Below are 27,038 nucleotides of genomic sequence, written 5' to 3' on the forward strand. Positions count from 1 at the left end.
ATTTCAGGTGATGAAGTCTCGAAACATGTCATATCTGCAATGAACTGTCAGGTACTTGCATTGCATCTCTCGTTTCATCTTTAAATCAGGTAGTGATTTTGTTTTTCGTTCTCACTATCAAAGAAGCATCATATTCTCTCACCACATATATGCATCATTCTTTAAGATAGTGATGTCTAGCTTTACAATTATGTCCAGTGAGATGTCCGGGTACTCAAAGATAAGTTCCACTGTCTGGAACCCACTTGATGAATTCTTTCGGATCCCTAGACTATGAAAGTCTAATAAATTTGCCTTTACTTTAGAATCCTTGCTTCTTTGATATATTATGTCAAATCTTTGGCGTAGTGGTCCTTCATCTCAAGAATCTTCCCGATGGAAGGGATTCACTTCATTTTTTTGATCTGTAGAGTCATTGTTGTGCCTATAGGTGACCCTTCTAGATTGTCTAGTATAGAAGGCAACAAGCCTCTATTGCGGTTGGAGGATTTCCAACTGTCTATTTTTCATAAAAAGTTCATTGACGTCTCTTTGTTAATTTCTCATAAGAGACATTCCTCCCTATTAGATTTTCTATAATTATCTCCTCGGTTGAGGTTTGGAAGATAAAAGAGGGTATTCGGGGTGGTGGGGAAAGAAAAAAATTTATTAGCTTACTTGAAATCTCAGCAGAGTGTGGGGTTAGGTATTAGCAGATTTTGGTGGCCTTAGGATATGACTCGGGTTAAATTGAAAGAAAGATGAAAAGCTATGGAGCAAGAGAACATATCATGATTAATGTTGTGCATCCAACTCTTTTATATGCATATGATACCTTAATTTCTACTTATATTTGAAAGTAAGGTGAACTCTACAATATAAGAAAATAAAACACAAAATAGTAATTTGCACATGCCTAAAATGATGGGGGTGATTCTGGATTCTTAAACTCTTCAAAATCTTAATGAGAATTATAAATTCTTTAATTTTTTAATTATTGTTAATTATTTTAGTTTAATTTGAATGATAATAAATTTAAAATATCCAATGAAGAGAATTCTAAGTTTTAGATTTCATTAACAAGACTGGAGCATACAAACTAATAAATTGCATTATTAAGTAAAAGATAATGAAATAATTAGCTTTACAATCATCTTACAATTTTTATATGGTTTAGTCATTATTTATGTGCACGCATAAATGTTCACCCTATCGAGAATTTCCTAAACAGCTAAAACTAAAAGAAACTGTTAGTCCCACACTAAGCAAAAAATCCTTTACACAATTTTTAGACTAGGATAACTTCTATTCCTTTGAGATTACCTCTCAACCTTCTTCTTCTTTGCAAGGGTACCTTGTTATTATTTTCTCCATAAGGAAATGTAAATAAATATACATATGATGAAAAAAAAATGAAAAGGATTTGAAAAGAGAAAATGGCTTATTCCATGTAGTTGAGAACATGTGTAAGGAAACCAAGCTATGCACATTGTCAAGGAAATCAAGCAACTAAGCTCATCTTCTTTTAATTCTCATGTTTAAATAGTATTTTTATGGGACATTATTTTCACAACCTATTTAAGAAAAGGAGAGAGTAATGATATCAAAATCCATAAATACCTTCATTACCAATAACATTACCCATTAAGAGATTTTGTATTGTATGGCTTTGGTTTAAAATTTAAAAATAAAAAAGAATAATTTTTCTTATTTATTATAAAATACAAACTAAAATTTGTATGATTATTAGCTTTGATTTAATAAAAAAATAATTACAAGCCATATTTAAATTTTAATTTTTTTTTGGTTTACAATAAACTCTTATGGAGACCTACAAAACTATTTGAAGAGCTTATATAGTTATTTTCATTGGTCTAAAGTACCAGTATTTTCATGTAGTATTGTAACACTATACAAACACTTAAAATGACATTTACAAATACCCAATTAGTATTATAGAGGTCCATTTTGCCAATTTAAATTTTAATATTTTAATTTATGAATTAACATTAGATTTATAATAATCTTAAATCAGAATATTTAGAAGCTTTTCAATAAATTTAACCAAATATTAAATCTTAGTAATATTATTTTAAATGTTGGAGATTTTACTTTTGGAGAATGTAAAGAAATCATCCCTTGCTTTCTTGCTCATTTTTTCTTAAATATTATATTTTATATTGATTTTATACAAAAAAGATATGATGTGTTTAACTTATACTAAAGAACAAATATTCAGCTACATCATTTTATTGGTGTACTCATCACATCACTTAATTTAAAAAATATCAATCTTTAGTTTCTCCGTCTAATTTTTTATCAATAAAATTTATAGTAGGATGTGACTCATTAGTTTAACAATGTCTCTCATTTTGATGATTAAAAAAAATAATAATAAGTAACATTTTAATTTATGTAGTTTAAGTGGTATGTCCTCCTTTAAGTATAAGAATTCTTTAAAAATTATAATAATAATAAAAAATTTATCAAAGAAATTTTCAAGTAAAAGAACATCTTATAGTGGGCATAATAAATATAAGTATAAATGTAAAAAAATTTCATATAATGGCATGAAAAAAGTATTTCATATCTCATTAATGTTAAGCATTAAAGAAGGGCAAGTATTCCAATCATTTTCTAAAATAATAGTCCCCTTATTCATATAATTTGGTGAAAGTCTATAAACTTTTACTGCTATTTATTCCCCTTTATCATGATAAAGTCAGTTCATATACAACTAGATCAAAAATCTCCAAGAAAACAAAAAACTAAAATAAAAAAAAGGTATAAAGTAAATAAAAATAATGTCAAAACATATCCAACATTTTTCTATCAAGATCGTCAACATTATCATTGTCATAGTAGTTGAGAATGATTTTAGGCTGCAATCTTTTATCATTATGTTAATGTTCAATCATCCAATCTTGTTATAAATTGATATACTTTACTACCATTGATATGTTCGTAGTTGTCCCACTCTAGTTGAGAAAGAATTAAAATGAGCGTTGTTGACTTCATTTTTATCACATTGGACTAATACAAACATTTCCCTTTTGTCTGGTGCAGCCAGGTTGGCCAAAATCAGAAAAATGCTCATTTTTGGCTTTGTGTGGTCACGCCAGGCCTAGGCGTGACCACGCCGTAAAGTACCTCGGCTTGGTCACCCCATGCCAGACGTGACCACGCTCGGAAGTTCCTAAATGTGGTCACGCCAGCCTTGGGCGTGACCACACCAAGACAAACTGACTTCACATGTCAGCGATCCATGGCCTTCATCCATGGATCAAGCTACGAATCATTGCGGCCTTTCGCTAGTATCGATCCGCGTTTCTTCAACCAGCAGATTGATCATCATCATCGACTCTCCACCTTATTCGACGGCTCCTAAGGGCTCTGCCACCGCCTTCCGAGACTATAAATAGGTGGCCTTTGGGAGAGCATCCATGCAGTGATCGATCTTAACTTTGGGACTTTTAAGCTTAGAGAAGTAAAGGGATTCCGGCGAGCTTCTTCCTCCTCCCCCGGTCAGCCTCATTTCCTCCCAATAAGTTCTCCCCACATCCTCCTTTTAATTTAAGCATTTTGTCAAGTTTTAAGTTGATTCGAGGTTAAGATAGAAGCCCTTGGATTTTGCTTGGTTTTGCTCAGGTCGACCCGAACCTGACCTAACCCAAACACACTTAGCTAAACCCAATCCTAGACCTTACCCAACCTTAGTCTAGCCTAAACTTAGCCTACACTATACCTAACGCAACCTAGGTCGAGCTTAAACTTAGTCAATCCTAGACCTAACCTAACTTAGGTCGAGCCTAAATTTAGTCAATCCTAGAACTAATTCAACCTAGATTTAAACTAAACCTAACCTAAACCCTAGACCTGACATAACTCATGTTTAACCATAATACTAGACCTAACCCAACTCAGGTCAATCTCAAACCCAAACACTACACCAAATCCAACCCAGGTCTAGCTAACACCTTAACACTAGACCAAGTCCAACTCAGGTCTAGCTAAAACCTTAACCATAACCTAACCCAGGTCTAACCCAACCCCAAAACCAAACCTAACCCAGGCCTGACCAAACCTAGAACTAACTCAAAAACTGAGCCAACCCAGCTCTAACCCAAAACCTAACCTAACCCCGACCGACCCAACCAAGTCCTGACCCAAACGAAACCTAAACTAAACTAGGTCAACCTAGCTTAACCCAGGTCAAACCCAAACTCAACCTATGTGAACCCGACTAAACCCAACTAAATTGGAGTCAAACCCAAACTCAACTTAAGCTAACTTGAGTCAACCTTGCTCAACCCGGGTCAAATCCAAAATCAACCAAAGCTAACCCTGGACAACCTAGCTTAACCCTAGTCAAACTCAAATCAAACCTAAGTCAACCCACATCAATCCAGCTTAACCGAGGTTAATCCAAATCAAACCCAGCTTAATCTGAAGAAGCCTAGTTCCAATCCAGACCCAAGTTAGCTAACTCATTACTTTAGCTCTATTTTTAGCTACTCTAAGTTGGAAGGTTTAGCTTACCTTAGCCTAACCTTAACCTACGTCTAATCTAAAGCAAAAATAAATGTTATTTCATGTTGTATATGTTATTTCACATGTCATCTCATGTTCCATATAGTATCTAATGTTAGGCATGTTATCTTATGTTTTAAATGTTATTTCATGTTTAAAAACAAAGAAAAAAATAACGAAGATATATAAAACAAATCCGAGGATGAGAACTTCTCAATTTTCTCTACAAACATCAAAATTTAAATAAAAACAAAACTCAAAGTATAAAAAACCCCTGATTTCTCAAAATGACAGACAAAACCTAAGAAAAAAATTAATGCAAATATTGAATTTCAAATAAACATCTAAAACACACCACGATAAAGACCGAGAACTGAACCTAGGCAGATCCGACATGAACTTTAGGCTAGTTAACTTAGATATTGAACTGAGGGCTACACACTTACTGCAGGTTAGTCTGAGTATAGATGCCTAAGCTACTTCATGTGCCTAGTTAGTGCAATGGACGAGGACATGCAAAATAACCAAAGTACCCTCTAAGACTAGATGGAATACCCCCGAACGTGTTTCATATAGCTTCGAAATTACAAATCCTACATACTCTGACATTCAAGGGGGATCCCTTGTAATGAGGTTGGTCATAGTCGACAGATGCCAACATTCCCTTAACGACGAAAAGCCATAAGCATCTTGACTGGGGATGTTATTCTTAAAAATTTAGATTAGTGCGCCTATAAAAATCCTTATAGAGCCTAAGGTTTCAATGTTCATCTAGAAATCTTTTCCCACAAGACTCTATCCTTAGCTTAGGGTTTCCTATCAATCCTGTAAGTTAAATCTGTCATTTATCTTTGAGTTCAAACTTATCATTTTCTCCTTTGATTGATTCCCTTAAAACAAATCAAATCCTTTGTCTTGGACCTTTCCCATGGCGTGTTGTCATCATATTATAAGTCACTTCCTTTGGACTTAATTCTTCCAATTTTGGACCCTCCAATCATGAAATTTTGATTTCTGGCAATTTGACTTATTGTATTAATTGGAGGTTTTCTTTAGGGCTCACCACTCTAAAGATGTACTTAACTACTAGGGCTTGCCCTTGTAGGAATGATGCCCATAATTAATATAAACCTTACCTTACACTTGTAGGGTAAGAGAGGAATATTGGTTCCGTAGACCCCAAAGATTTTCTTCATCCGAATGACTGATCCATTCTGATATAATATTTATATCTCTCGAGATAACATATTACTCTCTGAATGTCGTATTAATCATTTAGACATGAACCTTATATTACTCCCCAAATGTTGTATTAATCATTTACATTAAAATCTTACTAAATCTATGGTGGCCCTTCAGAAGAAAAGTCCCCCACCAAGGTTTCTTCTGCTCGACTACGCTAGGGAATCATTCCCCTCTCCATCTTTTATGATAAGTTCAGTTGCCCATTCTTCCATAGGATTCTTTATAAGTCCATCAAACTAATTTAAATCTCTAGGTCCTATCTTGTATCCCAAATCTTCATATTCACTAGACCTCTCATTTAAACTCTGTTTAATGAGTAGATTTTAGGATTTATGAACCTCTTTGCTTGTGATTCTGAGCCTTAGTTTAGTTTAGAGCCTCCTGATTTTACTGTTCAAGTTTATTTCTATCCTTTAATAATTTCTACTAAAAAAAATGTTTTAATCTAAAATTCTGTGAGAATAAAATTTGAAATAAAGTTTAATATTTCAAATTAAAATAAAAAAGTCTTTAAAGCTAAAACTCTTTGAAAATAATAATTTGAAAAAGATAGAACCCAAAATTCAAACTGAAAAATGAAAACCTTTAAAAGCCAAAGTATTTTGTTGTTCACCTTGTGGATGGGGTCCAACTTCAAATCGTTTTATTAAATTCCCTTTCAAATAAGTTTAATCTTCAATTCATTAAATTCAGATATTCAAGTGTAAACTTCCTATAAACATTCTTTCTTCTATCCTTATTGAAGGTCCCTAGAGAATACCTGAGAGAATGCAAATAAAAAGATCCGTCAATGTTGTCTTTGGTGCAAATATGAAACTATTTGACCCCTAAGCAAAAGAAGAAGAATAAAATGTCGTCCTATCCAAGTCACCCTATAAAGTCAAGGTCCAAATCAATCAGTTGTCGACATTCTAACTGTAATTCATTTACAAAAAAATGTCATTGATATAACCAAATCTTTTATTTGAAACCAGTCTTAGTTCAAACTTTATTAATGACTTTATCATGAAACTTTGTTGAAATTTTGTTGATTGAAATATAATTGATATTGGTACTTTTGATTTTTATAAATATAAGATTGTTGCCAAGTGTTGACCTCATTTTTTGTGAGGTCTAAATTCTTCTCTTTGGATATAGTCATATGACTTTTCTCTTGACTATCCTAGAAGACTAGCAATGAGACCCACCCCACTTAGAAATATGAACACTCCTAAACTCCCCTTAAGTCTCATGTGTGTGGTTTCAAATTTTTAATATCTAGTTGAATCGATTGGAACCAACATGTTGAAAGTTAAGGCGAGTTCTTATAAGTATTGAGAGTGCCCTAAGACGACCTTTTGAACTTAGGAGCTTTTGTTCCTCGACGCACCACAATTTACACAATACACACATAAACACCATAATCCACACATAATTCACTATCTAAAATCTAAAATCAAAATCAAAAATTAAAAAATGAAATGAAAACCCTCTTAATACAAATTTGAGATTCTTCGACATTGGTTGACCGACTCACTGTCGAGATCATTCTGCTTGACATTGGTTGTCGTTTAGGCGAGGACCGGTCGACGTTTCACTTGACAGATGATTCCGATCAACTCAACAAATTGCATTTGCCACGCTGTGCGCATGCCAAATCAAATTGACTCTATAGTCTACAAACTTGTCCAGATGATCCCAGATGACGAAACGGATCGCACATGTGTGTCCGGAACGTCAATTTTACTAAAAAAATACACCCATATTGACATGATTTGGTGCATGGACAAAAATCACATAAATTGAGAAATTTAATTTAAAATTAAAAAATTAAAAAGTGGTAATAAAAGAACTTAATTTAAAAATAAAATAAAAAAAGAAATCTCCTTTAAAACCTCACGCCACTCCTGTGGACGATGCTCTAACGGCTCTCTGGACACCCCCCTCACCCGTTCGATGGAAAACCCTAGCCGTTATCCCCCTCGCAGCGGCTCTCCTCCCATTTGGATGCCCTCACGGTTCTCATCCGCTCGACCGATCCCATTCCCCTCTCGAAGGCTCTCGGGTTTGGCCACCTCTCCTTCTTTTGAGTCTTCTCCTCTCAAAATGGCGATAGGGTTTTCGGCCTCGAGAGCATAGAGTATGCCGTCTGTGTTCGTTTTCTAATCTTTACTACTACCTGTCCTCGGCGAGTCAACGTGGGCTCGATTGCTCGGTATGCTTGTTGGTTGCCCTATGTTTTTGTTTTTTTGTCTAATAGTTTTGCTGGTTTGCTCGAAGTTCTTGTTGGTTGATTATTTGGCTGCCGAGGTGTTTTTTTTTTCTTTTTTTCTTCCTTTTTTTTTGAGTATCATTGCTATAATATTTCAGATTTGGTTGCAAGCTTAGGCATTTGTGCTGGAGATTCTTGGGCTTCTGAGCTTTAATACACGTGCTAAGGATAAATTTTAAAAAATGGCACTATATTTGCTCCTTTTAAGGGGGAAAAATTTGCGTACGTAAGATGTACGCAGCGCTGCGTACGATAGCCAGTAGGAGAATGCAGCGTATGTTGCGGCGGTCCCACCGCGTTTAAATTATCAAAGAAATAGGAATTTTGCAATGCGTGACCCGTCGACCTAGCCCGCGACGATAACTCGATTGTATACCCCCGTACCCTTCCAGTATCTCCCGCAGTCGGCCTCCTGTAATGCGGTTGTAACCCCATTTGTAACCCAGGTGTACCCTTCCATTAAATCCCGCGGTCAGCCTCTTGTAATGCTCTTGTAACCTCGATGTAATCGATGTGTAACTTTTCCCACTCAAACCGCGATACCGCGTGTACAACCTCATTGTAACTTCCGTATAATCTCGTTTAGGGCGGAACGAGAGGTATACCATTTGTGTAACTCCATTGTAACCTCAATGTAACAAAATATTAATCCCGTCACCGCAGAACCGCACGTTTAACCCTCTTGTAACCCCTTAATTACGTAATTGTAACCTTTGTATAACCTCAACCTTTGTATAACCTCAACAATAGTGATAACCTCAACAATAGTGTTTTATAACCTATTAAGCCGTGGTAAAAATTGGAAGCCAGACAGTAACTTTTCATTTTGGAAAAACAGGCATTCGCGCGCCGCTAGGGTTATCTTCGTCGTCTTCCTTTTAAAGGTTAGGGCACTAGATTTCAGATTGCTTTTATGAAGGAACATTAGAATGAAAGAGGACATCGTCGAGACTACGAAGACGGATTTGGAAGTGACCAATGTCGTAGATTTGTGAGACATTGAGAAGCCAGAATGCGAGGAGACACCACAAATGGTGAAGGGCAGTCGTAATGAGTCAAAAAAGGTGAAAGATAGTGAATCTATGTATTTTTAAGTTTTGTTTTCCAATTCATAAAGTTTGGTTATGTTGTTAGGTTTTATTTTTAAATTTACCAACTTTGTCATCATTTGGATTTTTATTGGATCTTAAACTATTATGTTGTATTATTGTAGGTTTTTTAACGCAAAATCAATGAATTGCAGATGTCGTCAATCTGTAGTACGAGAAGTCCTCGATAAGGTCCGACAATCAGTGAACAAGGAAATATGAAATAAATTAGAAGATATGAGTTTAACTTAGTTTTTTGAACTTCCTCCGTACCCTTAAGATCATATTCTGACAATGCATATAATAAACTGTTGGAATATTGATCGAATGACATTCAACTTCAGAGAGAAATAACTCAAGTTTTATGCAGACGAAGTTGCACTCTTGATAGGCATGCCCAATAGAGGGTTACTTGCATGCTGGAGTAATGCTCCGCCTGGTAGTATTGATGCGAGACAAATAAAGACCGCACTACTGAAGTATTTACCAGGGGAGTCATCGAATACCTTTTTGCAATTATTAATAAAGTTTTTATTGTCACATTTACTTTTTCCTTCAAGTAACTTCAGAATGTTGAAAGAGTTGTTCTCTATTTGCGAGGATGTAGAATCTTTTATAGCTTATAATTGGCCAGCTATAGTATGTGAATTTTTGACCGAACAATTGAATGTCTGTGTCACAAAAATAAAGAAAGATCAGCTACTGAGATACATCACTGGTTTTGTCTCCCATCTAACGGTTTGTGTTCTGCATATAATTCTGAAAAGTTCAATCCATAATTTTAGACATAGCAATAAATTATTTTATCATGTTCATGCAGCTCTGGTTTTATGAGCATACGTCGTTGGTCCTCCCAGCTGTGCCTGAGGCTAAACTACGAATGCTGAGATGACCACTAAATGTGTGGTGAAATTTGGTAAAGATTTAACTAGCCTTTAAGAGGCTCAAAGCCGCTGATGTGAGTTATTTATTTTCTTGCCCTATAGAAAATTTTATTATGATACCGTGATGCTTTCATTGACTTTGATTGTATGTAATGTCTTATAGGTTTTTGATTATTACCTCGAAATAAAAGACAACGAATATCATTTACTTACCCATCCTTTTGAAGAACCATCCAGTCCTGCAAAGCATCTCCGACAACTGGAGACTCGACCACATTCTCCCACGTTCGTTGAGGATTCTGCTATAGTTCCTTATCGCACTGGTTCTCAACCAATACATGCTGATACATATACAATTACTAGCCCTCATATTGATTTTGAAGTAATACATGAACTACTTAATGATCATCATAAATTGTTCATGGCCTTTTAAGGCTCAGTTGACACTCGTCTGACAAATATAGAAAATACAATTACAAAGTTAAAATATGAAGTCAAAGATTTACATAAAGCAATAAAATAACCTGGTGGAAAATTTTCAAGAAAACGGGTCAAAGAATCCCCACTAGAATGCTTAATTCATAGGATTAAGCTAAGAGGGAGTAAAAGAAAAATGATTCTCAGTTCCTATTCATGGTTTTTGAACGGAATAAAAAAAACCAACACAGGAGGCTGCTGAAAAGGCTAGAAAGATATATACTTTTCCAAAGCATTATTCAATAGATTTCTTGTTTGCTAATATAATTAACATCTATTAATTACAGGTTGAAACTGTAAATAAAAGTGGAAGCAAACCAATTATATCAACCACCATCTGCTAAAGAGGAGGCAGAAGATGTAGATAAGGGGGAATCAACAGCTTTGGAGCTTACTATAAATGACGACATTAATGCTGATCAACTAACTATACATACTAAAGAAGCGGCAAAATTTGGAGGCAAAGAGGAAGATCAAGAGCAGGTGGACAGACAATATGTTGATGAAGACTATTCTGATAAAGTATATAATTTTTTCTTTAACTTTTTGTATTACAAATTTTAATATTCAAACTATACAATGTTATTTGCTTGTCTTATAGGTCTGTCCAGCACTATTGGTGGTCGATTTTACCGCTAGGCAACAAATTTTAGATTATATGCTGGAAACAATCGACCTCTGTTGTAGCAAATTCATTAATTTGTTAGTGTACCATATTTTTTAATTGGTTTCATTTTTATACTTTTGTATAAATTTGACATAAATTTTATATATTTGAAATGCAGAGTTGATTTAGTGATTAATATGAGACATTTGTCGTTAACTCGACGTTACCTTGATAAACTCCTCACGGAGGGTTGGTTAAGAAATAAACAAGTTGATTGTTTTGCTATGTTGATGAAAAATAAGAGATGTCACGCACCACATCTATATAGATCGTTCTTATATGTCTCTTCATGTCACTGGGTAAATTTTGCAATTCTTTCGTCCTATAATGCACCTAAATACATCTAATATGACTATTTGTTCTTATGTGATGTCTCTATTTATGCAGCTGTACAAAGTTGGAAATGTTAAAGGATTTGTTCAACACATTACGACTGATACTGTTGCGAATGTCGAGTTGTTTCTTCTACCAATAATAAATAATCAGAATTGGACACTACTAGCTGAAGCAATCAACGAGCGCAAATGAAAATTATATGACTCCTTACCCAACATAATGCATTTGAATATCACCGACGCCATTGTAAGCGGACAATGTTAATTGTTTTATGCATTAGATGTCTGTAAAAAGCTGAGTTTCAGTTGTAATGCATGGTTGTAAAAAATTTGGTTATATTTTTGTTGAACGAATTGAAAGTTTTTTCCCACCTATGAGACCTTGGTTCTGATGTTAAGCTGGACCTTCTCTGTAATTAAATGATTCTGAATAGTTGTAAAGAAATATGTTTTAATTGTACTGCATAGTTGTAAAGAAATACGTTTTAGTTGTACTGCATGGTTGTATGAGATTTGGTTGTACTTTTGTTAATAGCTGTTAGAGCTTTTTTCCCACCTAGGGGATCTTGGTGCTGTTGTTAAACATACTTTAGCTGTAATGTTAATAGAAATTATAAAAAAAATTATTATATTCGACTATTGTTGCATTATGCTGGCGTAAACAGAGTTTTTTTCTCTTCGAGGGGAACTACAAAATGTTGATGTCAGTTTCAGTCATGCATTGCATATTTATGAAGGTTAAAGATAATTTGAAGATAGTTTTATGCTCATTCAAATAGTTTTATGTTATCCAATTAAAATTTATTCACATAGAATTGGAATCACAATAATGAATATAAATTATACATCAAAATGTCAACATCACATAACACATTATCATCTGGATAAAGAAGATTCAGTAGTTATCTGCCAGTACATCTGTCATCTTGAGCCATATCCCAAGCGATGGAAATATACTAACAAATTGGCTAACGAAGGAGAATTGTCTAATTTGAGTCTATTGTATATAGATATCTAAATGTAAGAATGTATACATTTTTATTCATGAGGATTCTTTGAATCTTCCGCATTTTAGTATATCTTTATCAAAATTCTGCTAAATTTTACCACATGGCCTTCTCATAATTTAATAATCATTACATAACTTTCTCATTTTACCACTCAATGATCCTCAAAATATTCAATATATAAAATAAATCGAATTTTTGCAGTTACAAGATTACAAAATATAGAGTTCCAGTTACAGGATTACATTGTTTACAAATTTGAATTTCTACAACTGCACAAATCTAAATTTCTGCATCATAGGAGCAGATCTCTGCATTGTTATGATTTTCTGCAATGTTATGATCATGTGCAACATCATCTAGTTCCAAAATTACTGCATTGTAAGCATCTTTTACAGCACTAGACTTTCTTCTTGGATAACACCCAAATATGCAGTTCCAGGACCAAAATGTCTGTATGGTAAGGGTAAGAATAAGAGCATATCAGCTGTGCTACACAAGAGATAATATGTGTTTACCAAGTAGGAAAAAAAATTCTATGTACATAAAAGAAATTCCAGACTTACTCATTTTATATGTGGCTAAGAATTGAATAATGAAATCTTAAAGGGATGACCATTGAGGCATCGTTGTCTCATGAAGGGAATTCGTCATTATGATGGTGTAGGATTTCTTGGTCCGTGGAGAAAAGAAATTCTGCAGTGTATAATGTATTAGTGACAATAAGAAATCTTAATACTACAACAAAAACAATTAAAAAAAGCACTAAATTTGTGCCCGTGTTTAAAAATCAGCTAGTGAGCATATGAGTGGATGAAATTGTGATAATTCAGGTTCTTCGGTTGTTGAAACATTTTTTTGCTTTCCTGTGTATAAAGTGGTTATAAAGTGGTTATATAAAGTGGTTATAGGTGAAAACTTGTGGTTTGAATAAACATATGAAAAAGTGTTGGAGTTGTGGAAATATTCCTTTTGATCTTTTATTTCTCTCCAATACCCTTTTAGTCTGACATTAGATATTTCTTTATGACGCATTTTGGCAGGATTATTCAGTTTCGATTCATTATTGACAAATTTTTTATTTTTCTTTTATTGTCTCATTGTCTAAGAACCTTTACCAATCAATATGTCATTAATATCCAATGACAATTTCTAAATACTCTTTCATGTGCTGCTCAGCGTCTGGATACCTTTGCTTTTTGGGTACATTGATGTGCAACTTTCTGCATGTGTTTGGAATATTAGGTCGCCTTTTATATCATTCGAGGTTTGTGACTTTTGCAGATACATCATGTATCCAGAGCTGTTATATACATATCTTTTTGCATTTTCAGACCATCTCAATAGGAAATATATATTAGGTATCTTCTTAATATGTAGAAAGTTTATGACTCATAGAGAGTGTGCACACAATAACTTCATCATTTCGAACTTCCTACAGCTGCACTGAATATCTAAATTCAAACTGTCGAAATGAACTACCCAAATAGTGTTTATCTTGTGATCATCCAAATTCTTAATGAAAAATTCAGTTTTATTATTTATAGAGACCTGTAATTGAAGACTACATGATCCATGTATAAACTCTTCCTCAAACATTGTGTACAGCTTCCTTGAGTAAAATGTAGCTGTCTGCTCAGTATTGGGCTGCTCTTCGCGACAGGAGTAATCATATATTGAACACACTTGAAATCTTCGTCATTCTCGTTACATCTTCATGTTCTCATTACATTTTCAATGCCCAAAAAATAATCTTTAATAGAACTTATGGGCTTTGAGACACCATGAAAAATGTTATTGGTTGACTCACTCCTCTGTGTCGATAAAATTCTCATTCTAAATACATTCATATTAAAAGTTGTAGACCACATATGTCTAATCTTGTACATATCATCTAGCCACACATTGTCCTATCTCAATCATCGCCTCCCATGTATCATCAAATTTCTCTTCGGACTCGCATTTGCTCAAATATTTATAAAAAGATCACTGACTATAATATTCACCACCCCGCATTGAATCTTTGTATGCAATTTATTGTATATATGTCACTGACATAATCTATATCGTCTATTTGACAAAATCTCAGCTATGGCTCTGACCATAGCCTGATCCTGATCAGTGTAGATTGTTATTGGATGATCATCATCTATGGTACGAATGAAAGTTTTAAAAAGTCATTTAAACGAGTTCACCGTCCTCTGATAAGAATCCGACTCCAAAGAGAACATTCTGTCAATTATGGTTAACACCAATAATAGAAGCACAACATAAGTCATATTTATTTAACCTATAATTCGTATAAAAAATAATGACATCTCCAAAACAGTCATAATCATGCCTGGATGGCCCGTCGCTAAAAAAAAACTCATAAGCCTATCGCTCACATCAGTTTCAAAATCTCATTCAAACATGCTATCCTCAACACGTCTCTTTGCAAACAAATGCAATAAAACATTGACATCACCATTTTCAATTATACATCTTCTCTCTTTGAATGAAATTAAAAGCATCTGTCTTTGTACATTCTACGTTCTCTACACCCCCAACTTTTTTGACTAGAAAGTTGAACGCATCCTTTGTTCTTATCCCAGACTGTGTCATAGATCTAAGCATATCTGCATTTACTTCACTTATCTTTATGTTGTAATGCAACATGTGCTTATCGCCAGGGTTCGCTGAGTGGTGATGAGATTCAATGAATGTTTTAACTGTCAAATTGTCTTCCTTATCAACTGCGTATCGAATCATTTCAGGGCAACCACTTCTTGCTTCTACTCTTCTGTATTTAACAGTTTCTGTGATCTTGAACTCTTTCTTGAAACCTGTTTTTCCACATACGAAGTCCTTCGTCTTGATATTTCTGGAGTTAGGCCAAAACGTAGCGTGTTCCTTACGAACACTAAATCCAATATGATGAGCGTAAACACAATATACTTCATAAGCTTCTTTCTTATTTAATACACGTATCAAATTACACTATAACGACAACTAGATCTGTTGAAGTTGAAGATGGAGTACAAGTACAGAGACTGTCAGTTTATGTATGACGCAAAATGAGAAGATGAGAGTTATCCTGCCAGGAAAGAACTAAACCTTAAAGTGGAGTTGTGTTTGGAGATGTTTTATTATTATATTTTTTTAAGGTTTTCTTTAATGTTGTTTGTTGTTAGGGTTTTCTTATTTTTAGTATCTAGCCGTATTTTTGGAGGTGTATGTATGTTGAGCAATGTTTGTAGAGTTGCATGGTTTTAGCTTTTTATAAAAATAGTGAAGTAAATATCCTACATTAAATCCCAGTAATCACTTCTCATTAGATAATTAAAAATAGTCAAGTTCTTAGAGGCGCAAGTTTGTGGGTGTGGTTTTTTTTTTTTTTGTTGAGCTGTCATTATTAGGGTTTAGGGTTGTTTTTTGAGCTAAGGTTGAATGTTTCTTTAAAACTAATGAATCCTTATTTTGGAAGGAACATATGAGGGTTTAAGGTTGTTTTTTTAACTGTCTATTGAGCCTAACATTTTATTCTCTTGTGTGCAGTTTAGTGAGAGCAAAACTACTTGTACCGAGCAAACAACAAACAGATTACTCCGAACAATTGTTCACAATGAGAAAAAAACTTATGAAGTATATTGTGCTTACGCTCATCATATTAAATTTAGTGTTCATAAGGAGTTCACTACGTTTTGATCTAACTCCAGGAATATCAAGACGAAGGACTTCGTATGTGAAAAAGCTAGTTCAAGAAAGACTCAAGATCACAGAAACTGTTAAATACAGAAGAACAGAAACATGAAGTGGTTGTCCTGTAATGATTCGATACGCAGTTGATGAGTAAGACAATTAGATAGTTAAAAAATTCATTGAATCCCATAACCACTCATTAACGAACCCTAGTGATAAACACTTGTTGCGGTCCGACAGAAAGATAAGTAAATGCAGATGTGCTTAGATCCATGACATAGTCCGGGATAAGACCAAAAGATACGTTTAACTTTCTAAACACTTATTACGTTTCAGCAGAAAGATAAGTAAATGCAAATGTGCTTAGATCCATGACACAGCCTGGGATAAAACCAAAAGATGCGTTTAACTTTCTAGCCAAAGAAGTTGGGAGTGTAGAGAACCTGAAATGCAAAAAGACAAATGCTTTCAATTTCATTCAAAGAGAGAAATGTAGAATTGAAAATGGTGTGGAGATGTGCTTAGATCCATGACACAGTTTGGGATAAGACCAAAAGATGCGTTTAATTTTCTAGCCAAAGAAGTTGGGGGTGTAGAGAACCTGAAATGTACATAGACATATGCTTTCTATTTCGTTTAGAGAAAGAATAGATGTAGAATTGAAAATGGTGATGTCAATATTTTATTGCAGTTGTTTGTAGAGAGACGTGCTGATGATAATATGTTTGAATGAGATTTTGAAACTGATGTGAGCGATAGACTAATTTGTTTTTTTTGGAGCGAGGGGACATTCAGACTTGATTATGACTGCTTTGGAGATGTCATTATTTTTTATACGAGCTATAGGTTAAATAAATATAACTTATGTTGTGTTCATATTGTTGGTGTTAACCATAATTAGTAGAATGTTCTCTTCAGAGTCAGATCCACGTTAGATGAGACGGTCGACTCGTTTAAATGACTTTTTAAACTTTCATCTGTATCATGGGTGATAATCATCCAATAACAATTTACACTGATTAGGATCAGACTATGACCAGAGCCATATCAGAGATTTTTCTAAATACACGACATAGATTATGTTAGTGGCACATATACAAGAAATTGCCTATAAAGGTTTAATGTGGGGTGGTGAATATGATAGTCAGTGATCCATTTTATAAATGCTTGAGCAAATGTGAGTCCGAAGAGGAATTTGATAATACATGGGAGGTGATGATTGAGACGGGTAATCTACAGGACAATATGTGGCTAGATGATATGTACAAGATTATATATAAGTGGTCTACAGTTTTTAATAAGAATGTATTTGGAATGAGAATTTTATCGACATAGAGGAGTGTGTCAGTTAATAACATTTGTCATGGTGTCTCAAAACCCACAAGTTATATTACAGATTGTTTTTTGGGCATTGAAATTGTAATGAGAACATGAAGGCATAATGAAAAGGACAAAAATTTCAAGTGTGATCAATCTATGATTTCTCCTGTCGCGAGGAGCAAGCCTAATATTGAGGCAGACAACTGCATTTTACTCAAAGAAGCTGTACACAATGTATGAGAAAGAGTTTATACATGGATCATGTGGTCTTCAATTACCTGTCTCTATAAACAATGAAACTGAATTTTTCATTAAGAATTTGGATGATCACAATACAAACACTACTTAACACTACAACACTACTTGGGTAGTTCATTTGGACAGCTTGAGTTTGGATATTCAGTGCAACTGCAGAAAGCTCAAAATGATGAGGCTATTGTGTGCACACTCTCTACGAGTCCTAAATTTTCTACATATTAAGAAGATACCTGATAAATATCTCCTATTGGGATGATATGAAAATGCAAAAATAAATGTATATAACAGTTTTGGATACATGCATCTGCAACAGTCACAAAACAGTCACATCTGCAACAGTCACAAACCTCGAATGATATTAAAGGCGACCTAATATTCCAAACACATGCAGAAAACTGCATATTAATGTACCCAAAAAGTAAAGGAAAATCTAGAAGCTGAGTAACGCATGAAGGAGTCCATGAAGAAATTGTCATTGGATATTGATGACATATTGATTGGTAAATGTTCTCAGTCATTGAGACAACAAAAGAAAAATAAAAAATCTGTCAATAATGAATCGAATCTGAATGATCCTGCCAAAATGCGCTCTAAAGGAATATCTAATGTCAGACTAAAAGGGTATTTGGAGAGAAATAAAAGATCAAAAGATATATTTCCACAACTCCAACCCCTTTTCATATGTTTTATCAAACCACAAGTTTTCACCCATAACCACTTTATACACAGGAAAACAAAAAAAATGTTTCAACAACCGAAGAACCCGAATCATCACAATGTCATCCACTCATATGCTCACTACCTGATTTTCTAACATAGGTACAAATTTAGTGCTTCTTTTTTAATTGTTTCTGTTGTAGTATGAAGATTTCTTGTTGTTATTAATACATTGATATACACTATAGAATTTATTTGCTCTACGAACCAGAGAATCCTACACCGCCATGATGACGGATTCCCTTCATGAGACAACAATGCCTCAATGGTCATCACTTTAAGATTTTATTGTTCGATTCTACGCCATATATAAAATAAGTAAGTCTGAAATTTCTTTTATGTGCATAGAATTCTTCTCTGCATAATAAACATATATTATCTCTTATGTAGCACAACTGATATGCTCATATTCTGGCTTCTATTCTAGCCCTTACCATGTAGGCATTCTGGTATAATTATATTCATTGTTGGGATTCCAATTATATGTGAATAAATTTTAATTAGGTAGCATAAAATTATCTAGATGAGCATAAAATTATTTTCAAATTATCTTTAACCTTCATAAATATGCAATGTAGGAATGGAACTGACATCTGCAGTATGCAGTTCCCCTAGGTGGGAAAAAAAATTTTGTTTACGCCAACATTATGCAGCAATAGTTGGATATAATGATCTTTCTGTGATTTCCATCAGCATTACAACTAAAATATGTTTAACATCAGCACCAAGATCCTCTAATTGGGAAAAAAACTAAAACAACTATTAATAAAAATACAACAAAATCTCATACAACCATGCAATACAACTAAAACGTATTTCTTTACAACCATTCAGAATCATTTAATTACAGAGAATGTCCAGCTTAACATCAGAACCAAGGTCCCATAAATGGGAAAAAACTTTCAATTCTTTCAACAAAAATATAACTAATTTTTTTACAACCATGCATTACAACTGAAACTCAATTTCTTACAGACATCCAATGGGACTGAACTCAGTTCTTTACAAATATACAAATACAAAGATGGATATCCTTAAAATCAACACCTGCATCTTGTATCCTTAAAATCATTAAAATCAGCACCTGCAACTTGTATGGTGAGAGAAAAGTGTCTAAAGTTCCCAAAGGATCTGTCATATTAAGAAACAAAACCAAATAAAAATTATAAAAACATCAACATCATTAAACAAAGAAACTTATGTCAATGACAGTTGCAAAGTTCACCGAACCAGTTGTCCAATGCTCAAAATGATTATTTTCTTAACAAACCAATGTCCAATGCTGAGTAACATAAAATGAGCAATTCCGGAAGAGAAATAATAGAGGACTAAAGGGGTAAATGCTAATAAACATACACGTGTAATCATTTCTAAAGAACTATATTCTTGACAAAGCGAATTTACACATATCGTATCTTATTTCTGCTCTAAATAATGACATAGATTTCTGTCATTCCAAATATTCTTTCCAATCAACTCCATTCTTTTGCACTAGTGTTTTCATATATTCACATACAAATACACCACACAAAAAAATATTGCTCTGCACTAGTATGCCTCTGGCCATATGTACCGGCCATTTACTCAGATTAGCCTTGAACGCTTCCCCAACATCATTCAAAAAATATTTAATCTGCACATTTAAATGTAAACTTGAATGAACAATAGCAATAATGTGTACTATTGTTTGTCCAACGCATAAATCAATTAACATTGTCTGCTTACAATGATGTCGGTAATATTCAAATGCATTTTATTGGGTAAGGAGTCGTATAATCTCCGTTTGCATTCCTTGATTGCCCCAACTAGCAGCGTCCAATGTTGATTATTTATTATTGGTAGCAGAAGCAACTTAACATTCGTAGCAGTATCGGTCGTAATGTGCTAAACAAATCTTTTAACATTTCCAACTTTGTACAGCTGCATAAAATGAGACATATCACATAAGAACAAATAATCATGTTAGATATATTTAGGTGCATTATAGAACTAGAGAATTGCAAATTTTACCCAGTGACATGGAGAGACATATAAGCACGATCTATATAAATGTGGTGCGTGACATCTATTATTTTCCATCAATATAGCAAAACAATCAACTTGTTCATTTCCTAAACAACCCTCCGTGAGGAGTTTGTTAAGGTAACGTCGAGTTAACGACACATGTCCCATATTAATCACTAAATCATCTTTATATTTCAAATATGTAAATTTTATGTCAAATCTATACAAAAGTGAAACAATAAAATCAATTAAAAAATATGGTACACTAACAAGTCAGTGAATTTGCTACAACAGAGGTGGATTGTTTCTAACATATAATATGAAATTTGTTGTATAGGGAAAATCGACCACCAGTGGTCCTAGACAAACCCTATAAGACAAAAAAATAATATTGTATAGTTTGAATATTAAAATTTGTAATACAAACACTTAAAGAAAAAATTTTATATCTTATCAGGAGTCTTCATCAACATATTGTCTGTCCACCTGCTCATGATCTTCCTCTGTCTTCAAATTCTGTCGCTTCCTTAGTATGTACAGTTGGTTGATCAACACTAATGTCGTCATTTATAGTGAGCTCTAAAGCTGTCGATTCCCCCTTATCTACATCTTCTGCCTCTTCTTTAGCAGATGGTGGTCGATATAATTGGTCTGCTTCCCCTTTATTTACAGCTTCAATCTGTTGATTAATGGATAATGTTAATTATATTCTATTGGATGATTTTTTTTGGAAAAGTATATACCTCTCTAGCCTCTTCAGCAGCTTCATGTGTTGATTTTTTTTCCTCTGTTCAAAAACCATGAATGGGGAACTGAAAAACCTTTTTTCTTTCACCCTCTCTTAGCTTAATCTTTTGAATTAAGCTTCCTAATGGGGGCTCTTCGACCCGTTTCCTTGGAAATTCCCCACCTGATTATCTTATTGTTTTATGTAAATCCTTGACTTCACATTCTAACTCTATAATTGTATTCTTTATATTTGTCAGACGAGTGTCAACTGAGTCTTGAAAGTTCATGAACAATTTATGATAATTTTTAAATAGTTCATGTATTTCTTCAAAACCAATATGAGGGCTTGTATCTGTATATGTTTCATCATGTGTTTGTTGAGGACCGGTGTGGTAAGAAACTATAGCAGAATCCTCAACGAGCGTGGGAGAATATTACGGGATTGAGTCTTCCGTTGTCGGAGATGCTTTGCAGGACTAAATGGTTTTTCAAGAGGAGGGGTAAGTAAATGATGCTCACTGTCTTTTATTTCGAAGTAATAATCATAAACCTGCAAGGCATTACATACAAACAAAGTCAATGAAAGTATCACAATATTATAATAAGATTTTCTATGGAGTAAGGAAATAAATAACTCACATCAGTGACACTGAGCCTCTTAAAGACTAGTTGAATCTTTACTAAATTTCATCTCACATTTAGTGGTCATCCCAGCATTCGTGGTATAGCCTCAGACACTGCTGGGAGGACCAACGACGTATGCTCATAAAATCAGAGCTGTGTGAAACATGATAAAATAATTTATTGCTATGTCTAAAATTATGAATTGAACTTTTCAGAGTTATATGCAGAACACAAATCGTTAGAAGGAAGACAAAACCAGTAATGTATCTCAATGACTGATCTTTCTTTATTTTCGTGGCACAGACATTCAGTTGCTCGGTCAAAAATCCACATACTGTAGCTGTCAATCATAAGCTGTAAAAGATTTCACATCCTCGCAAATAAAGAACAACTCTTTCGACACTCTAAAGTTACTTGAAGAAAAAAATAAATTTGACATTAAAAACTTTTATTAATAATTGCTAAAGGTTATTCAAGGACTCCCTTAGTGAATAGTTCAGTAGTGCGGTCTTTATTTGTCTCGCATCCATACTATCAGGCGAAACATAACTCCAAGATGCAGGTAACTCTCTATTGGGCATGCCTATCAGGAGTGCAATTTCGTCTGCATAAAATTTGACATCTTTCTCTCGAAAGTTGAATGTCATTCGATCAATATTCCAACAGTTTATTATGTGCATTGTCAGAATATGATCTTGAGGGTGCGGAGGGAGTTCAAAAAACTAAGCTAAACTCATATCTTTCAATTTATTACATGTTTCCTCGTCCACTGATGGTCGGACCTTATCGAGGGTCTCTCATACTGCAGATGGACGACACCTGCAATTCATTGATTTTGCGCTTAAAAACCTACAATAATACAACATAATAGTTTAAGATCTAATAAAAATCCAAATGATAACAAAGAGGGTGAATTTAAAATCAAAACCTAACAACATAACCAAGCTTTAGGGATCGGAAAGCAAAACCTAAAAATACCTAGATTCATTATCCTTCTTCTTCTTTGACTCCTTACGGCTGCCCTTCACCATTTGCGGTTCTTCCTTGCATTCCGGCTTCTCAGCCTCTCCCAAATCCGCGACATTGGCCTCTTCCAAATCCTTTTTCGTAGTCTTGGCGATGTCCTCTTCCATTTTAATGTTCCTTCACAAAAATAATCTGAAATCTAGTACCCTAAACTTCAAAAGGAAGACGACGAAGATAACCCTAGCGGCGCGCGAATGCCTATTTTTCGAAAATGAAAAGTTACTGTCTGGTTTTCAATTTTTACCTCGTTTTAATAGATTATAAAACACTATTGTTGATGTTATACAAATGTTACAATTACGTAATTAAGGGGTTACAAGAGGGTTAAACACGCTGTTTTGCGGCGACGGGATTAAAATTTTGTTACATCAAGGTTACAATGAAGTTACACAAATGGTATGCCTCTTGTTCCGCTCTAAACAAGGTTATATGAAAGTTAAAATGAGGTTATACACGCGGTACCACGACCTGAGTGGGAAAAGTTACACATCGATTACAGCGGGGTTACAAGAGCGTTACAAAAGGCCGACCGCGGGATTTAACGGTAGGGTACACCTGTGTTACAAATGGGGTTACAACTGCGTTATAGGAGGCCGACCACGGGAGATACTGGAAGGGTACAGGGGGATACAATCTAGTTAACATCGCGGGCAGGATCAACAGGTCACGCGCGACAAAATTCTTATTTCTTTTATAATTTAAACGTGATCGGACCGCCGCAACATACGTGGCATTCTCCTACTGGCTATCATACGCAGCGCTGCGTACGTCTTATATACACAAATTTTTTCCGTATTCTTGTTGGTTGCCCTATGTTCTTGTTTGTTTGTCTAACAGTTTTGCTGGTTTGGTCGAAGTTCTTGTTGGTTGCTTATTTGGCTGCCGAGCTGTTTTTTTTTTCTTCTTTTTTTCTTCCTTTTTTTTTTTTATTATCTTTGCTATAATATTTCAGATTTGGTGGTGGCAAGCTTAGGCATTTGTGCTGTAGATTCTTGGGCTTCTGAGCATTAATACACGTGCTAAGGATAAATATAAAAAACGGCACTATATTTCCTCCTTTAAGGGCTACAGAAATCATGCATGATATTCACGTGCTTGTATGTGCTTTAGCTAGGGCATCTTTTATGCTCAATAATTTAGCTAGAGGCTATGATCTTTTGGCTACATCATTCATGGATATTGATGCAGTAAGTTAGCTTTCATTTTTTTGATTTAATGGAGGAGAATCTTCTCAATAGTACTTATACGACTAAGGGGAAGAGAGACTAGTTTTGTGTAAAGAGTAAACCTCTTCTTTTGTTTTACAGCAAAGTGTGATAGCATATGGCCGCTGCTCATATGGATATGCTGAACTTAAGAAGAATAAGTTCTGGGTTTTATTGTGCCAAGGAAGTGAGATATAAAAAAGAAAACCTTTTTGTCCATACCATGGCATGTGAATTTATTATTGAGTGTGGGTCTAATGTTGTCTAAATCGGGCATATGATGTGTGTCTGGAAATGTAAAAATGGAGTGTTTTGTGCTCTTTAAAGTAGAATAATATTGGATTAAAAAAAGTTCTTCTTCATCCACTATAAAACAATCATATCTATGTTGGCTTTTCTTATTCAAATGCAAAAATTCATGCAATTTTCAGATATCTGCTCTCTTCCCACGCAATGGCAAGGGAGTGGCTTGGGTGGCCCATGCCTTTGAGGGCAGCTATGATGGTATCATCTGATTCGATGATACTTTGGTTCGTAATCCTATTTTCTTCCGTAATTACCTAGAGTTCTTTTTTTAGATTTAGGATAAAGGAAGTGAAATGAAATTGAAGCGGTTTACATCCATTCCTCTAAATTCTTATATGTTTACATGCCTAGCATCTACGTTTTAATTTTTACGTTGGCCCGAAATAGCACAATAGGTTCAGCTTTCTATTTCGAAAGTCAAATCTCTCTCTCTCACTGTGATTTGAGGAGGATGATTAAATTCAGCATGGAAAGCAATCTTTCTGTCCATGGTGCTTCAGGGATCTTTTCTTTTCTCGTGCAATGGCCTGTGCTTTTGAGTGGAACCACTGCATCCTTGTGCCATTGGTAGAAAACATTTGGGTATATCTAACTTTGGATGGAATTAAGACGAATCCAAGCCACTGTTTTTTTTTTTTTTTTTTCGTTTTATTTTAATTTTTCTATATCTTCAAGCAACCAATTTGGATGTTAAAGTGGATTGAAGTTTGTAATTGCTGTGCTCATCGCCTACCATTGTAATCCCCACTCTATATTTTTTCCCCCTAATTTCTGAAAGTGTCTTTTCAAATTAAAAAAAAGGGCATGTGAAATGAAACTATGGGAAATTTACATACATACCACTCAGTTCTTATATATTTATGGGCAGCTTGGAAGGCCCCCTTATTTTTGAGGGCAACCGCTGTCTCCATGAGTTCTTGGGAAAGAACTGGTAGGTAGATATGTTTTGATGGAACAAAGACGAGACTTGCTTTTGATTCCCAATTTCTTGCTCACTTTTTATATCCTCAAGCATCTAGTTAGAGCCATAAAGTGGATAGATATTTGCTGTTTAGCAGAAGTTATGATCTATCTTAGTTTGTTGTGCGTGTGTGCTTTATTTGACTTGGTTTCAAATGATCCGAGGCGATAATGCCCACATGATGACGGTGACTTGAGCCTAGATGGTATGCTTTAATGCATCACTGGTGTTACACTCTTCCAAAGTGAGTGCTCATTCATTTATGTGTCCTTCCGGGTAGCTTTCTTATTGATGTGCTAGAAAGTTGCCATATTTGATCGTTACTTCTTTTGCTACTTTGTTAAGAAATTTCATTTATGAGATTGAGCTTTGAGCAATGTTGCTTGTGCCAAGTTCAAATTTGGATTTGGATTTGAACCAGTTTCAAAGCTTGAACTTCAATTGGCTCTTTACTTCTTGAAGGTTCATTACTATGGCTTTTATTTGTAGATGCAAATAAACTTTTTTTTGTGGGTTTCCAAATTCACCTTCAAAGTATGCATGGTATTTCTTTATCAAAAAAAAAAAAAAAAACGTCTTAGGTCTCTATTTTGTTGATTACTAGATTCAATTTACCCAAAACTATCTTGGTATCATTTTCTTCTGCTGTCATTCTTTGATAATTACTTATTTTATTTTTGTTAAAATTTTATGATTTTTTTTTACTGTATTTAATCTTAAACTCCTTTTGTTCTTATACATTTATTTTAGTGGTTGTATAACATGTAGGAGCATGCCTCTGCTGAAACATAAATCCCTTACTATGAAGTTAAAAGCTTCCTATGAACTATGGAATGATTTCCAAATGCCCGTTGGAATTAAAAGCTTGAAATGTAATCTTGAGATATAATCAGCTGCCTTCATTAGTTTAGTTGATCTTGCTTCTTTTGTTTACTGTGAGGTCTATGGCATTACTCATGATGGTTCATGCATGCTTAAGAATAAGTGTATAGCAGGCAATACTATTAATATTAAATTACACTTGTTGAATAGGAAATTTCAGCTTCGTTATTATTATTTACTTTTTGGTCAATAAAAGTTTTCATTTGTTGTTTTCATTTGCATTATCAGTATGCCATAATGATTAATACGTTTCTCTGTTTGCTGTTAAGCCATGTAAGCAGCAAGTGGTGTGTCTTATCTTGTAGGATGACAATTTACTTCTGAGGAATTTATTCGCGCTTGTCAATGTGCTTGCAAAATGTTAAGTTGAGTGAAGCTAAACTGTTAACATCGAGGTACCTTTTGTTGGAACTTCATCAAAACTCCAAAGTTAAGGGGGCGTTTACATTCAAAACCACCCAATTCTCATTTATCTACATATCTAACACCTAAACCTTACTTTTACAATTATACCACCCAATTTCTTGGTGCTTTTATATTTAACTCTTAAAGTTTGCTTCTTTACATTCGTATAATCTAAAATTTAATAAATATATATATATATATATATAAAAAAAGAAGTTTAACTTTTCTTGCATGGATAAATTAGTGAGGTTTGTCGTGAAAGCTGTCAAACTTTATGAAAAGCAATATATATATATATATATATTGTGGAAACTTGTTTGATTTTAGTGTTTTCATTTAAAATTTGCGATTTTAACATCCTCCATCTTGTCGGAATCAGAAATGTTCTCTTTCTTGTATGTACTTATTCACAAAGGTTGAGCCTGATTCTTTTCATGATAAGCTATTTAGGAAAAAA

The 27,038-nt window shown here is 34.2% G+C and overlaps 1 long non-coding RNA gene across 1 annotated transcript; it reads left to right on the forward strand.

The window, feature by feature from the left end:
- The first annotated feature begins 7,666 nt into the window (after window positions 1-7,666).
- Window positions 7,667-24,420, forward strand: LOC110027926. The gene is made up of 3 exons (XR_002294393.1): window positions 7,667-7,948; window positions 23,775-24,009; window positions 24,130-24,420. It is a non-coding gene; the product is annotated as an uncharacterized LOC110027926 (long non-coding RNA).
- The last annotated feature ends 2,618 nt before the right edge of the window (window positions 24,421-27,038 follow it).

Source organism: Phalaenopsis equestris, unplaced genomic scaffold, assembly GCF_001263595.1.
Source record: "Phalaenopsis equestris unplaced genomic scaffold, ASM126359v1 Scaffold000468, whole genome shotgun sequence".
Taxonomy (NCBI): Eukaryota; Viridiplantae; Streptophyta; class Magnoliopsida; order Asparagales; family Orchidaceae; genus Phalaenopsis; species Phalaenopsis equestris.